Raw genomic sequence first — 13,015 nt, forward strand, 5'->3', positions numbered from 1 at the left:
GTAATGGACATTTTATAGATCTGACTGTTTGACCTGAATATGCTCAGTGAGTTCAGTTAAAGTAGCCTGAATCAGCATTATGAGAATGCTTGTGTAAGTGTCATACCAAGGAAATGTTTGTGTACTATGAACTGGATGAAACGGTGAAATGTTTGATCAAATACGCAGTGTCTGTACACTTAGGAAAGGGGGGGACAACCCTTTTCACCATCTGGCAGGGAGCAGGACGCGTTCTGACGGATCAATAGAGATGTGACAGAGGACAGCTGGGTGTTCCCAACGTTGTGGAAAAAAGCCAGCTGATCATAAGAGACATTTGTCAGATTCTTGAGCCTGCCTCTGGCTTTAAGAACTATGTCCCTATTTGGCCAAATAGTAACACTGTAACTTTGTTTGTGTTCAATATACTCTGTGTAATTTTGCTTCTTGACCAGTATTAAATGCCTTGAAACTTGGTTGAGCGTTGATTCAATCATTCAGTGTAATTGTTTATAGGGTTGCAAAGGGGCGGAACATTTCAGGTAAATTTCCGGAAACTTTCAGGAAACTTTCCATGGGAAGTTAAACTCGGGAATTTTGGGAATTTTGAATTTGGATTTTTTTTTAACCGCAAATTAAACGCTGAGCAATAAAAACGTCATTCAAAACTCTATTTTAAAGATGTATGGAATGCAGCACACGCTGCACGTTGAATTTCAACCATGCACTGTGCATTCCTCCATCACATGCGCAGTGCATTCTTCCATGTGCAGAGAATCCTGCTGGATGATGTGTTTGGGAAAGAGTGACTAGCAGCCTGAGAATCCTCAAACCAATAGCAGCAGCTATTGCCCAGATAGAAGGTGATGATGCCATCTTGTCAGATGTTCAATGTCTGTTTGCTGAGATCAAAGAAGAAATCCAAACTGCCTTGCCCACTTCCCTGCTGCTCCAAGCAAAGGAAACCGCAGTGGTCAAATCGATGGAGAAGATTAGACATTAGAACATTAGGACAAGTGCAGACAATCTCAAGGGTGGGAAACAGAACTAAGACAGGAAGTAAAGACAGAGACACAAAATGAGAAAATTCAAAATAAAAGAGGAAATGGAGAACTAAGATTTGAACAACCAAACAGAACACAAATCTAAACTTAAGGAAAACAAGGTAGTATCCATGACCTAAAAAAAGTCCATATAACAGAAAATCCAAATAATCTTTCAATGTTCACAGACGAGAACCATGACAGTAAATTGTTTTTCATTCTATTTACGGTGTTGCAGTATGGGTTAATACGGAGCCCTCCTGGTATCAGGTGAAGAAAAAGAAAATCTGTTCCCTCAGTTTAACAAACCGTTCCCTCAGTTTATCTAATGAAGTCCTTCAGAGGGCACAGACTAGGGCACGGATTAGTAGGTTAATTATAGTGCTGGGTTCAAATCAATCAATAATACATGCATACCTTTTCCCATGGATGCATGAAGCTTTAACCCCATTACTCTCGCTTGGCCAGTCATTTTGGCAATGACATCTGGGTGCCTGCAGAAATTCAACTCGTCAAAATGTTTGGTAAACAGCCAAACACTGTCACAATGTAAGATGACTATGTGAGGATGGGGAAATCGCATTCATGTCCATTCAAAAGAGTCTTGTTTCACCAGTTTTGTGGTGCATCTTTCACGTGACTTAACAAAATGGGGCTCATGTTATCAGTGTTTCACTTTTCCTCTTATGATGTCTGAGTGTGCTTTGTTTTTACACATATAAATGAACAATGTGACGATGTGAACATTAAGTAAAGCTTCTGACCTCTGGGTGAATGATTTTACGCATCAGGCTGCTGTCTGGCTGATGAGATAACTGCATGATTAAGCAGGTGTATCAGTATTCCTGACAAAGTGCTAGATGAGTTTATTTTCTAAAGGTTATTCATCTTTTGTACTGATGATTCAGTCAGGAAAGTTTCAATCTAAGCCATAAACCTGCTTCAGCTGTGAGGCACACATTACATCCAGAACCAAGGACCAAAAGAATTCCTCTCACTCAACTCTTTTTCTTTTACTTATCACCTTAATCACAGGTGAGAAAAAAAGAGGTTAGAACAGGGTTTCTGCCAGCATACAGATTCTCCCTCAGAAAGAGCAGCATCTTCCTCCAGGACGCCTGGTCATCATCTCTCCGCCCCACTAAGCAAATAAAGACAAAGGCAACACAAACAGTTAACTGTCTTTCACTGTCCACAGTTTCTCAGTCTGAAGGTGTACCCACACTTATGACGTGAGGAGACTGATTTAAAGTTGCTGGCTCTGGTGTGCGGAGTGAATGGAGGTTCAATAAGGTGACCAGTGTTTGGGTATGACAGGACAGTCAGCAGGTGGCTGTTCCCTGCTCCCTCCATCATCTCCTGGATCTGGAAGTACAAATCTCATATTTGTCAGATGGTTCCATGATGTGTTTGATTTTATTTTTTATGTGCAATCCTTGAATAAATTAGTATTTTCTCAATGCTGTTATTGTAACTGAACTGAATTGAAGGACAGACATATTTCAAGGGATAAGGTCTCAGTTCCTCTGGGATTTTAACAACCTTCACATCAAAGAAATTAATTCAAACCAAATACAGGAAACTATCCTCTAAAATTGCTTGTGTTTGTTATTCTCAAGGCCAGAAAATTCCGAGAGGTATGAGAGAGACAATAATGATGGATGTTCTATGGCCACTGTTTGTTCATATACACTGATATTTTCTACCTGATTGGTAACATCTCGCCAAGAGAAGTATTTCAGGAATTAAGAATTTACGAAAATTTAAAATGAACTTTGTTTCACACAAAGCAGGAGAAACTAATTCAGTAACAAGAAGAACCACAAATATGATGTTGAGAGACAATCAGATACATGTTAGTGCAGGAAGCTTTATTACATCAAATGGTGAAATCTGACAACTGACATATTGCTTCTCTCCTCCTCTGCTGCTGTGACCCTGTTTGCAGGTTCCACTGTTAGAGAGGGAGAGGGGCTGGTTTGTCTCAGACAGTATAAGTTTATAAGAAATTAAACAGATTCATGACAAACTGACATCATCACTCAGACTACAGACAAACGTTTGCCATTACCTTAAGCACCGCAGCATGTGTTCTGCTCACACAGATTTCTGCCATCCTGTTTTCTAACCTGACTACTTTCTTTTAGGCTTAAATAATTCATTCACACAGGAAATTGTCATGTCAGTAAACTCACGTCCATTGCAGACTCATAGGCTGGCCAATTCTGATCATCTTCACCTAAAACCAGCAACAGAGGACACTGGAGTCGTCCCACCTGCTCAGAGACAAACAGGGGTAACTTTAGAATTTGAAATCTTTGTGCAACACGTGGCATCATGTGGGGAATCATTTAACTGTACTGTGGAGATACTACATTCTAAATTTACCATTGAAAAGGTTGAGATGCTTCGAATGTCAAGATTCCTGAGGATTTTTGTTCATGAGATTTTGAGTTGGAGCAAAGCAAATTTGAATGTGTCCACAGAAAAATAAATATAGGGTGATTTATCTTGTCACATCAAACTGTCTGCTTACACTTAATAAAGTATTCAAGAATTCTGTTCTTTTTATGAAGATATGTTTTTTTTCTTACTATTGATTACTATTGCTATATTTTACATAGCTTAAAAGCTATGTAAAATATTACTATTATTATTATTTCCAAGAGCTTAAAAAAACAGGTCAACTGGACTTGGTTGAGTTTCTTGAAGACGTGAAATGTCTTCAGAAACTCAACCAAGTCCAGTTGACCTGTTTATTTTAGCACTTGGATATACCATTACCTGGATGACTGGTCTTCACCGACATACCATTATTATTGTTTTAATCATACAGATGTAATTATTAGTTAATTGACCCTCAGTTGTAGCCAAATCATTTTCTCCTTTTGAATTTTGAATTTTCTAAATTTGTGAAATTCAAACATTATTCATCAGAGCAATTCCAATAGGCCTGTAAGTTTGAGGAACCTAACTAGATAGAGGCTTTAAATAAGCACATTAGGATTTCTGCCTCGCCCTTCACAGTATATTATTAGGGCCCGAGCACCGAAGGTGAGAGGCCCTATTGAAATTGAAAGGATTATTATTATTCTTTTTTTTCCGACAAAAGAAGGGGCTTTTTGAGGGCTTCATCATGCTCAAAAATATTCTAAAGTTTGCAGTAAACTAGAAAGTGGTGAAAATTTACATATTCTGGAGTATTTGGAAATGGGTGTGGCAAAATGGCTCAACAGCGCCACCTGGAACGCAGCCCCTAGGTTTCCCCCTCGACCAATCGCCATTTTGCATTTAGTGGCCATTTTGGCCATATTCCACACGTTTACTTTGACGCACTTGTCCCAGGGCTTTCATCTGATCAACTTCAAATTGAGATGAGTGTCATCACAACAAGATGGAGATAAAAACTAACTCAAAGATCGATTTTTCATCACACCGTGTGACCGTAGCGTGGCATCAAAGTTTGATTACACGCCATCAAAACATGAGGTTCTGTATCTCGGACATACAAGGTCCAATCGACTCCAAACTAGACATGTAAAACAAAAGTCCCGGCCTGATGACATCTACACAGAAATCTTGACTTAAAATCACAGCGCCCTCTGGTGGAAACAAGAAATGTCTTGTTTTTGGAACGTCTTACACGTGGAGGTATTCCTCCTCACCCACTGCTCGCAGCCATATCAAACTGTATCAAATGGGTCTCAAGACATTGATAATGTAGGCATAACATAACTGTGACTTTTCCTCAAACACCATAATAGTGGCGTGGCGTCAAAGTTCATCAACTCGCCGTGACACACGAAATTACTATAACTTCGGTGTTGGAGGTTCAACCTCCCTCAAACTACATTTGTGTAACAACAGCCCCCCCCCTGCAGACATTCAGATGGTTTTAAGGAATGGGCGTGGCAAAATAACTGACTAGCACCCCCTCGGTGCTTGCGAGGTTGCATTTAGGCCATGAATTGTCCTTTTTCCATTTTGCCGTGGAATATGGGCTGCCACATATGGAGTGGTGTATGCTGGAAGCCTGTCCACATCCTCCGCTGCAACAAGGTCGGAGTCTGGATAGAGGTTAGGGATGGCTGGAGCTGCTGCCTGCGCCCTCTGCAGCGGTAGCAGCTGAGTGTCCGACTGGTCATCAGGCTGCACCACTGCTGGCTGTGGTTGTTCTCTTGGTGGAGCTGAGTCCAGATCAGGGTGTAGTCGGAGACACTGAGACTTGGAGATTAGTTCAGTCCCTGATATTCACTTCAGTTTAACAACATTCATACGCTCCCCAATCCGGCACATTGCAGTTTAGTTTTGAGTTGCTATAACTGATTTAAACTCAGACTTCCCATGCTCGGAAAAACCACAGTCATCCTCTCTATTCTTAAACCTATTTTCTCAAATAGCTTGTCTCAGCAGTTGTGAACCCGACTCTTATTTTTTATCAATTTAAACTCTGGTAATGTAATTATTTTTCCATCTTTAAATCTAAATGTGGATGCTTAGGATACTGAATACCTGGCCAATAGAATGTAGAAACCTTAAAGGTTTAGTGTGTAGAATGTACAGGCAGCATAATGTTCCCCATGTGTTCAGTGTGAACCTGCTCTTCAGCTTTTAGTTAGTTACTGGTTGGTACATATGCCACTACTGATATTTCTGTGAAGAGCTCGTATTGTTCAGGTTTTAACTTCTTGGCTTGTGTGATGCTGCGCTAAATCAACTTGCAACACAATCAGAATCAGATTTAGTGTCACTTCTATAATATTCACTCAGCATAAACAGGAATGATGAAGAAGAAAATGCCTTTCTCCACAGATCAGTCATACATAGTAAAAACTGACATTTTGAAAAAAGCAATAGAAAACAGGACTCAGAAGTCATTTGTATTTGGAGTTGACAAAGTGCTTTGTTAAATATATGCTTAATACAAACCATAAAACAAAATCGCAGATCCCAACTTTGGTGCTGACACAGATCAGACAGTGACATTCATCACTTCTCCAAATGAAAAATATGTGAATTTTATTCACAATTTATCTTAAGTCATTTGTTTTTCAACTGCAGAACAAATCCCTGACAATGCACAAAGTATTATACAATGGACATGAAGGGTAACGTATTGCATAAGGAACTAAGTGAAGCAGTTTATTAGGTACACCAAGCTAAAACTAATACAATCCAACACCAACAGCCCTAAAACATGTCCTACCTTCATGAAATGTACAATATTTATATAGTATATGGCATTTTGTATGGGACTGCATTAGTTCCACTCAGTGTACCTAGGCATTGGTTATTAAATTAGGCATTGCTGTATTTCAAATAAACACATTTTCAAGGTACAACTGGAATTGAAGATCTCTCACCTAAGATGGAGCACAAAAATAAGGGAGCATCAAAATTCTATGATTATATTTATATACATTTCCAAAGTTGGAGGGCCTTAAAATATGTTGGGAAAGGGACTTTCATCATGTGATCCCAGAAGATAACTGTAAAAAAAGTTCTTTGTGTCATGGTATTGTCATAGATTAAACAGAGTATTTTGGACTGATTACCGCCATCTACTGAGTTGGTGCACCGTTCCTAGAGGTACTGCAATACAAGGTCGATCCAAGTGGATTCAAGATTCAAGATTCAAGAGTTTATTGTCAAATGCACAACAATTACATTAAGCAGTCGCTGGCAATGAAATGCTTGAGTCACAGGCTCTCTTATAGCAATGCTCTGCATATTACAAGCAATAAAATATTGAATAAAATAATATAAAATAGAATATAAACATTTTAAAATAGAAAATAAAATATATATATCTAAATATATATATACACCTAAAGAAAAAAAACAATAGTGCAATTATGTGCAATAGTGCAAATATGCTAAGGTGCTGGTTTAGTGGAGTTATTGCAGATTGGAGGAGTTTAAAAGTCTTATGGTCTGGGGGATGAAACTGTCTCTGAGCCTGGTGGTGCGGGCCCGGATGCTGCGGTACCGTCGGCCAGACGGCAGCAGGCAAAACAGTTTATGGTTTCCTTTGATCTATTAGTCACATAGTCCTTTAACCCCCTTTGTTTGAATTTCTTAAACCTCCTTTGCTTCAATTCCTTTAACCCCCTTTGCTTCAATTCCTTTAAACTCCTTTGCTTCAATTCCCTTTCTATTCTTTAAAGATGCTCTTTATCTCAGAAAAATAAGAAGTGAAGAATCAGTCTGCACTAACCAGCGAATTGGTAGAACAAAGAAGATAAGAGATTTTTCATGAGAATTTGGAAAACACATCTTGAACAGCGAAAATAACAATTCGTAACACACATTGAAACAAACAACAGTCGCAATGGAGATCACTCGGAGAGTGAAACAAATGGATATAAAGGTAGAGACTGTCCGCCCGTACTTCGAGTCCTTTTTTACGAAGATCACTGCAGAGCAGTGGGAGCTGTTGAAGTCATGCAAACCGGATGAAGCTACAACATTTATGTTGGCAGATCTTCTGCTGAAGTTAATGACGACCGTTTCAGATGCCATTGCAAAGCGGTGTCCCGATGCAGCCTTGTCTGAGGAAGAAGTTCGGTCCATTCTGGGCGACACTCTCAACGACAGTCTTTCACCAGGCACAACAAAGTCCAAGAGTTTGGATAAGCTCACAGACTTGGTTGTAGAGGAGGTGACGAAGACTGTCAACTCCACCTTGTCTGCAAGCTCCACCTGTGTGAGCTCTGAGAAGCCTATACCAACCCGCCTCATTAACCCCGCTAAAGTCCAGAAGATGATCTGTTATGCCTGCGAGACGTTAAAGGCAGATGCAAAAATCCAACTCTTGCTCGAGTGTCAATCGCGCAGGCGAAGTCGGGCCATTTCCTCAGAGGAACAGGATGCTTCAGATGATCCCATTCGGATGTGTAGGACCTCTTCAAGCTCCCACTCTTCAGGAGTCAGCTCCAAGTCAGGTAGTTCCTCAGAGGGAGGTTCAACAACAAGCAGTATGGACAGTGGGAAGATGCTTGTCCAGGAAACAATCAACAATAGTTTGACTGACATCACAGACTTCTTTAATGAGTTCAATGACAGCCTCTTTCTCAATTCATCGTTTTCTCCAGAGATTGATATGGCTTTAGATGAAATTATTGAGTCAATCAATAAGGAAAGCAAAAATGGAAAGGAATCTCCACAGCCAAACCTCTCAATCAGTAAAGGAATGAGGACGATCAATAGTCTTTTCATAAAGACTTTTGCCACAGCAGGGACGCTTCAAATACTGACAGGGGTCGCGAAAAAATTCAAGGAGGAGACCAAAGTCAATAGGAGGCTGACGATACAGTCATTGATGGCTAATATTGACGCTGTGCTTCTGGAGAAGGAGAAGCCGGGAGGTGGAAATGAAAGTTCTGCATTCCAAACACTGAAAAAGCTTCCATCTGAAAAGGTTCTTGTATTCACAAAACAGCTTTCAGATCTCATCTATGCGCACATCGCACCTGGGAGGAATCCAGACATTAGTTCAGGACCAGTGAAAAAGGTGGCTGTTCCTAAGGCACACAGGGGCATATATGCAGACATTCAGACCAGGGTGTTTTGTTTTCTGTCCTTGATAAGCTGGTGGCTGAACAACCAAGTTAACTGCCACACAAAAAGGGTGTCAGAGGCTTTTATGGCCATCGACTCACTGGAAACAAACAAGCAGTCATCATCATCAGAGGTCAGCAGCGGAGGGAATGAAAGACCGAAGAAGTCAACACCAGCAGTGTTCAACGGAATTGAGGAGAAAGGATCGAAGCAGACTTCATCATCAGAGGTCAGCAGCAGTGAGAATAAAAGATCGAAGCGGTCAACACCAGCAGTGTTCAACGGAATTGAGGAGAAAGGAACGAAGCAGACGTCATCATCAGAGGTCAGCAGCGGAGGGAAGAAAAGATCTAAGCAGTCAACATCATCAGAGTTCAACAGCATTGAGGAGAAAACATCGAAGCAGACAACATCATCAGAGGTCAGCAAAGAAAAGGAGAACTCAGCATCATCAGACAGCAACTCCAGGGAGAAGATTGCAAAGATGCTGGCAGCAGACAGATATAAAATGTATGTCAGTGTTCTCTTGGACCAGCTCATCACACGAAGCTATAATAAGGCAAAGGTGACCCGGACTGATGTCGACATAACAGACACAAGTCATCATCTGCTGGAGAGAATATGGGCCGAGGTCAAAGACATTGACTCAACTTTGAACCCCAACACAATCCTTGACGAGGTCATTTTCAAGGAGTTGTGTAAGAAGTGGCCTTGTCCAGAGATGCTATTGGTTTCCTTTCTTTTAAGAGATCCAGAACTTGAGATATCAATTTGCTCCTCTTTGAAAAGACGCCTGTGCAAAAAGCCTGGCTTCTTCTCCTCTTTCAGAGCAAGGTTCTCTTCCTTCTTCCGGAGATAAAAGGTGGATGATGTTATTCCGATAGCTTCACTTTCAAATTTAAATATGTTTTCTCCAGGTGCTCCTGTTATCCCCACATTTATAAGAATGAATAAAATGTATAAAATGGAATTATTTGCTCTCAGTATTTATTCCACTCAGTCTTGTTGTGGCTTTTCTCCAGGTGCTCCGGTTCCCTCCCATATTTAAAACAATTATTAAAAGATTCAAAATCGAATAATTTGTTCTCAGGATTTATTCCACTGAGACTAAAGTTTTGCTGTTTTACAAGCTGAAAATTCACTGTTTCACAGGTGCAAGTTTAGTTTCTTCCTTTAATTCATCAGCCATCAGCACCTTCACCTGAACTTAGCTCCAACAAGCTGTATAAGGCAGAGTAGAGTGACCTCATTATGGCTGGTGATCAAATAGCGATAGTAAGCATCTAACTGTCAGATATTTTCAGAATAAGACACAGTTGCTGCTGACTATCACCGTAAATCGATACAGTGTTACTTGATTGTGTTTGTCTTAATTTTGAAGGAAATTTGAGATCTCAACTAATTCAATTTTGGAGTTAGATTTCTCCAGGAAGATGGAAATATTACAACTGCAACATATTTTTTATATCTCACTTATGTAAAAAGCAACAAGAGTTTATATGATTTAATATATAGGATAAGATGTAGAATATCCCTTGTACGTCTGAAGGTCTTCTGCACAAATTACCACAAAAAAAACATTAGATGTTAGCAGGTGTTAGGGGCCACCAGCGGATGTTAGGGACATAACTTCAGTTGTGCACCTTAGCGTCATCAAGTGTTTTGACCTTCTGATCAATGATACAGGCCGAACTTGAGGGTACGCTGAGGATAAAGGTAAATCTGACTGGCTGCTGGGTATTATGGCAGTACTATAAAAGCCATGTGGCTGCTCAGTAGATCAGACATCATTACCTCTTTAGCCTTTTTAAACTAAACTCTGTACCATTTTAGAACATAGGACAAGATGGAGAATATTCCTTGTACGTTCGACCGCAGCAATTAATGCCTATTGCCAGTTGATGTAAGCGGATGTTAGTGACCACCAGCGGATGTTAGGGACATATCTTCAGTTGTGTACCTTAGCGTCATCAGGTGTTTAGGCCTTTTAATCACAAGACATCCTCTTTTAAGGCAGGCCCACCACAGGTTGATCAGACCTGGGTGCATGTCCCTAGCCTTTGGGGCCCAGTTGGGATCTTTCCTCCTGATCCAGAGCCATTGGCTGCAGCGTTCTGCAGTGTGTGATGTTTCTTTTATGGTCCGGCGCAGGGCTTGTCGATGGATCTCCAGATCTTTGTGCAACCTAATGGTGCAGCCAACCTCCACAGGGCAAGCTATTGCTTTCCAGCCACATTGCTGTGCCTCAAATGCAAGGTCTGCATACCACAGCCTTTTCCTCTCATTTGCTTCATCAACATTATCCACCTAGGGTACTGTCAATTCTAAAAAGTAGATGATGCACATGGTATTAGACCAGATTATCAGGTCAGGTCTTAGGGTGGTAGTGACAATATGTGATGGGACTGTAAGTCGCTGGCCCACATCCACCAGCATCTCCCAGTCTCGGACTTGCTCCAACTGACCACTACTGGCCAGTGGAGGAGGCCCTCTCTTTCCCTGTTCCCTCTCGCGGATAAATGTTGTCCTTTAAACTGCATTCGATGTTTTGGATGGCAAGGCATTGGTAGCAGTTCACTTAGTTTCTAGTGTTGCTGCAAGGCATTATCTGGTTGTGTATCAACGTATACCTACCTTAGGAGATACTTATTTTACAACCAGTGAGGATGTGCCTGACCCTAGCGTAATAATGTTAGTTAGTTGTCTCTATATGAATCCATTCATGACACAAAATGACTCGAGTGAAACTGATCTGACTTAAATGATCTGATTATTTTACAACCGTAGACCATACAACAATTGACAGTCTGAAATAAAAGATATCACACTGAACAAATTTAACTTTTAACATTCTTTAGTTTTCAACATGATTCTAAGCTGACTTCATGTTATCATTTGATGCAGTGTTAACCTTTAAACTCTGATGTTGGACAACATACTGCAAATGTGAAGAGGAAAAATCAGACATTAGCTTTAGAGAACAAACAAATTCAGATTAAATCCTGTAATTCCACAGGCAGACACTGGTTATTTCGTTGATTTACATTCACAAAAAGAGCCAATGAAATACATCGTTTATTTACATGGAAACATAACATTTTATAAGTTTTAGATCTTTTTCAGAAAGGCACTTGATCAAATTCTTGTTGCAAATTATCAACAAGATTAAGGAAAATTCTATTTGGTAAAAGGCACATAAAAAAAAAAAAACACACGAGGAAAAGACATGTAGGGTGTAAACAAACATGAACAGACCAAACTTTGAATCACAGACAAAATGGCAATCACGACTCTATCCCAACACAGTGATGAAAAGTTGTATTTCTGATGATGGTTTAAGAACTTCAATGTAAAGTTAAAGGTGCGAGGAGTATTAAAGGGCCCTCGCTCCTTGGATAGATCAGCACATGTAGGTGAAACAATGGATTCTACTTCTAATCTACAAAACTTCTGCTTTGTAAATGCATTTTTACTTTGACGAACTTGTCCCAGGGCTTTCATCTGATCAACTTCAAATTGAGATGAGTGTCATCACAACAAGATGGAGATAAAAACTAACTCAAAGATCGATTTTTCATCACACCGTGTGACCGTGGCGTGGCATCAAAGTTTGATTACACGCCATCAAAACACGAGGTTCTGTATCTCGGACATACAAGGTCCAATCGAGTCCAAACTAGACATGTAAAACAAAAGTCCCGGCCTGATGACATCTACACAGAAATCTTGACTTAAAATCACAGCGCCCCCTGGTGGCAACAGGAAATGTCTTGTTTTTGGAACGTCTTACACGTGGAGGTATTCCTCCTCACCCACTGCCCGCAGCCACGTCAAACCTGTGTCAAATGGTTCTCAAGACATTGATACTGTAGGCATAACATTACTGTGACCTTTCGTCAAACGCCATATTAGTGGCGTGGCGTCAAACTTCATCAACTCGCCGTGACACACGAAATTACTATAACTTCCTTGTTGGAGGTTCAACCTCCCTCAAACTACATTTGTGTAGCAACAGCCCCCCCTGCAGACATTCAGATGGTTTTAAGAAATGGGCGTGGCAAAATAACTGACTAGCGCCCCCTAAAGTGCAGCCCCGGCACTACGATTGGCCGACATGTACAAAAATCGACAGGGACATGCGTCTTTTCATAACAAACAAATAAGTCTCCTGGCTAGATATGCTAGACCAAACAGGAAGCCCGCCATTTTGACTTTAGTGGCCATTTTGGCCATATTCCACATTTTTACTTTGATGTACTTGTCCCAGGGCTTTTATCTGATCAACTTCAAATTGAGATGAGTGTCATCACAACAAGACGCAGATAAAAAATAACCCAAAGATCGATTTTTCGTCACACGGTGTGACCGTGGCGTAGCGTCAAACTTTGATTACACGCCATCAAAACACAAGGTTCTGTATCTCGGACATACAT

Source organism: Hippoglossus hippoglossus, chromosome 6 (assembly GCF_009819705.1).
Source record: "Hippoglossus hippoglossus isolate fHipHip1 chromosome 6, fHipHip1.pri, whole genome shotgun sequence".
NCBI classification, from domain to species: Eukaryota; Metazoa; Chordata; class Actinopteri; order Pleuronectiformes; family Pleuronectidae; genus Hippoglossus; species Hippoglossus hippoglossus.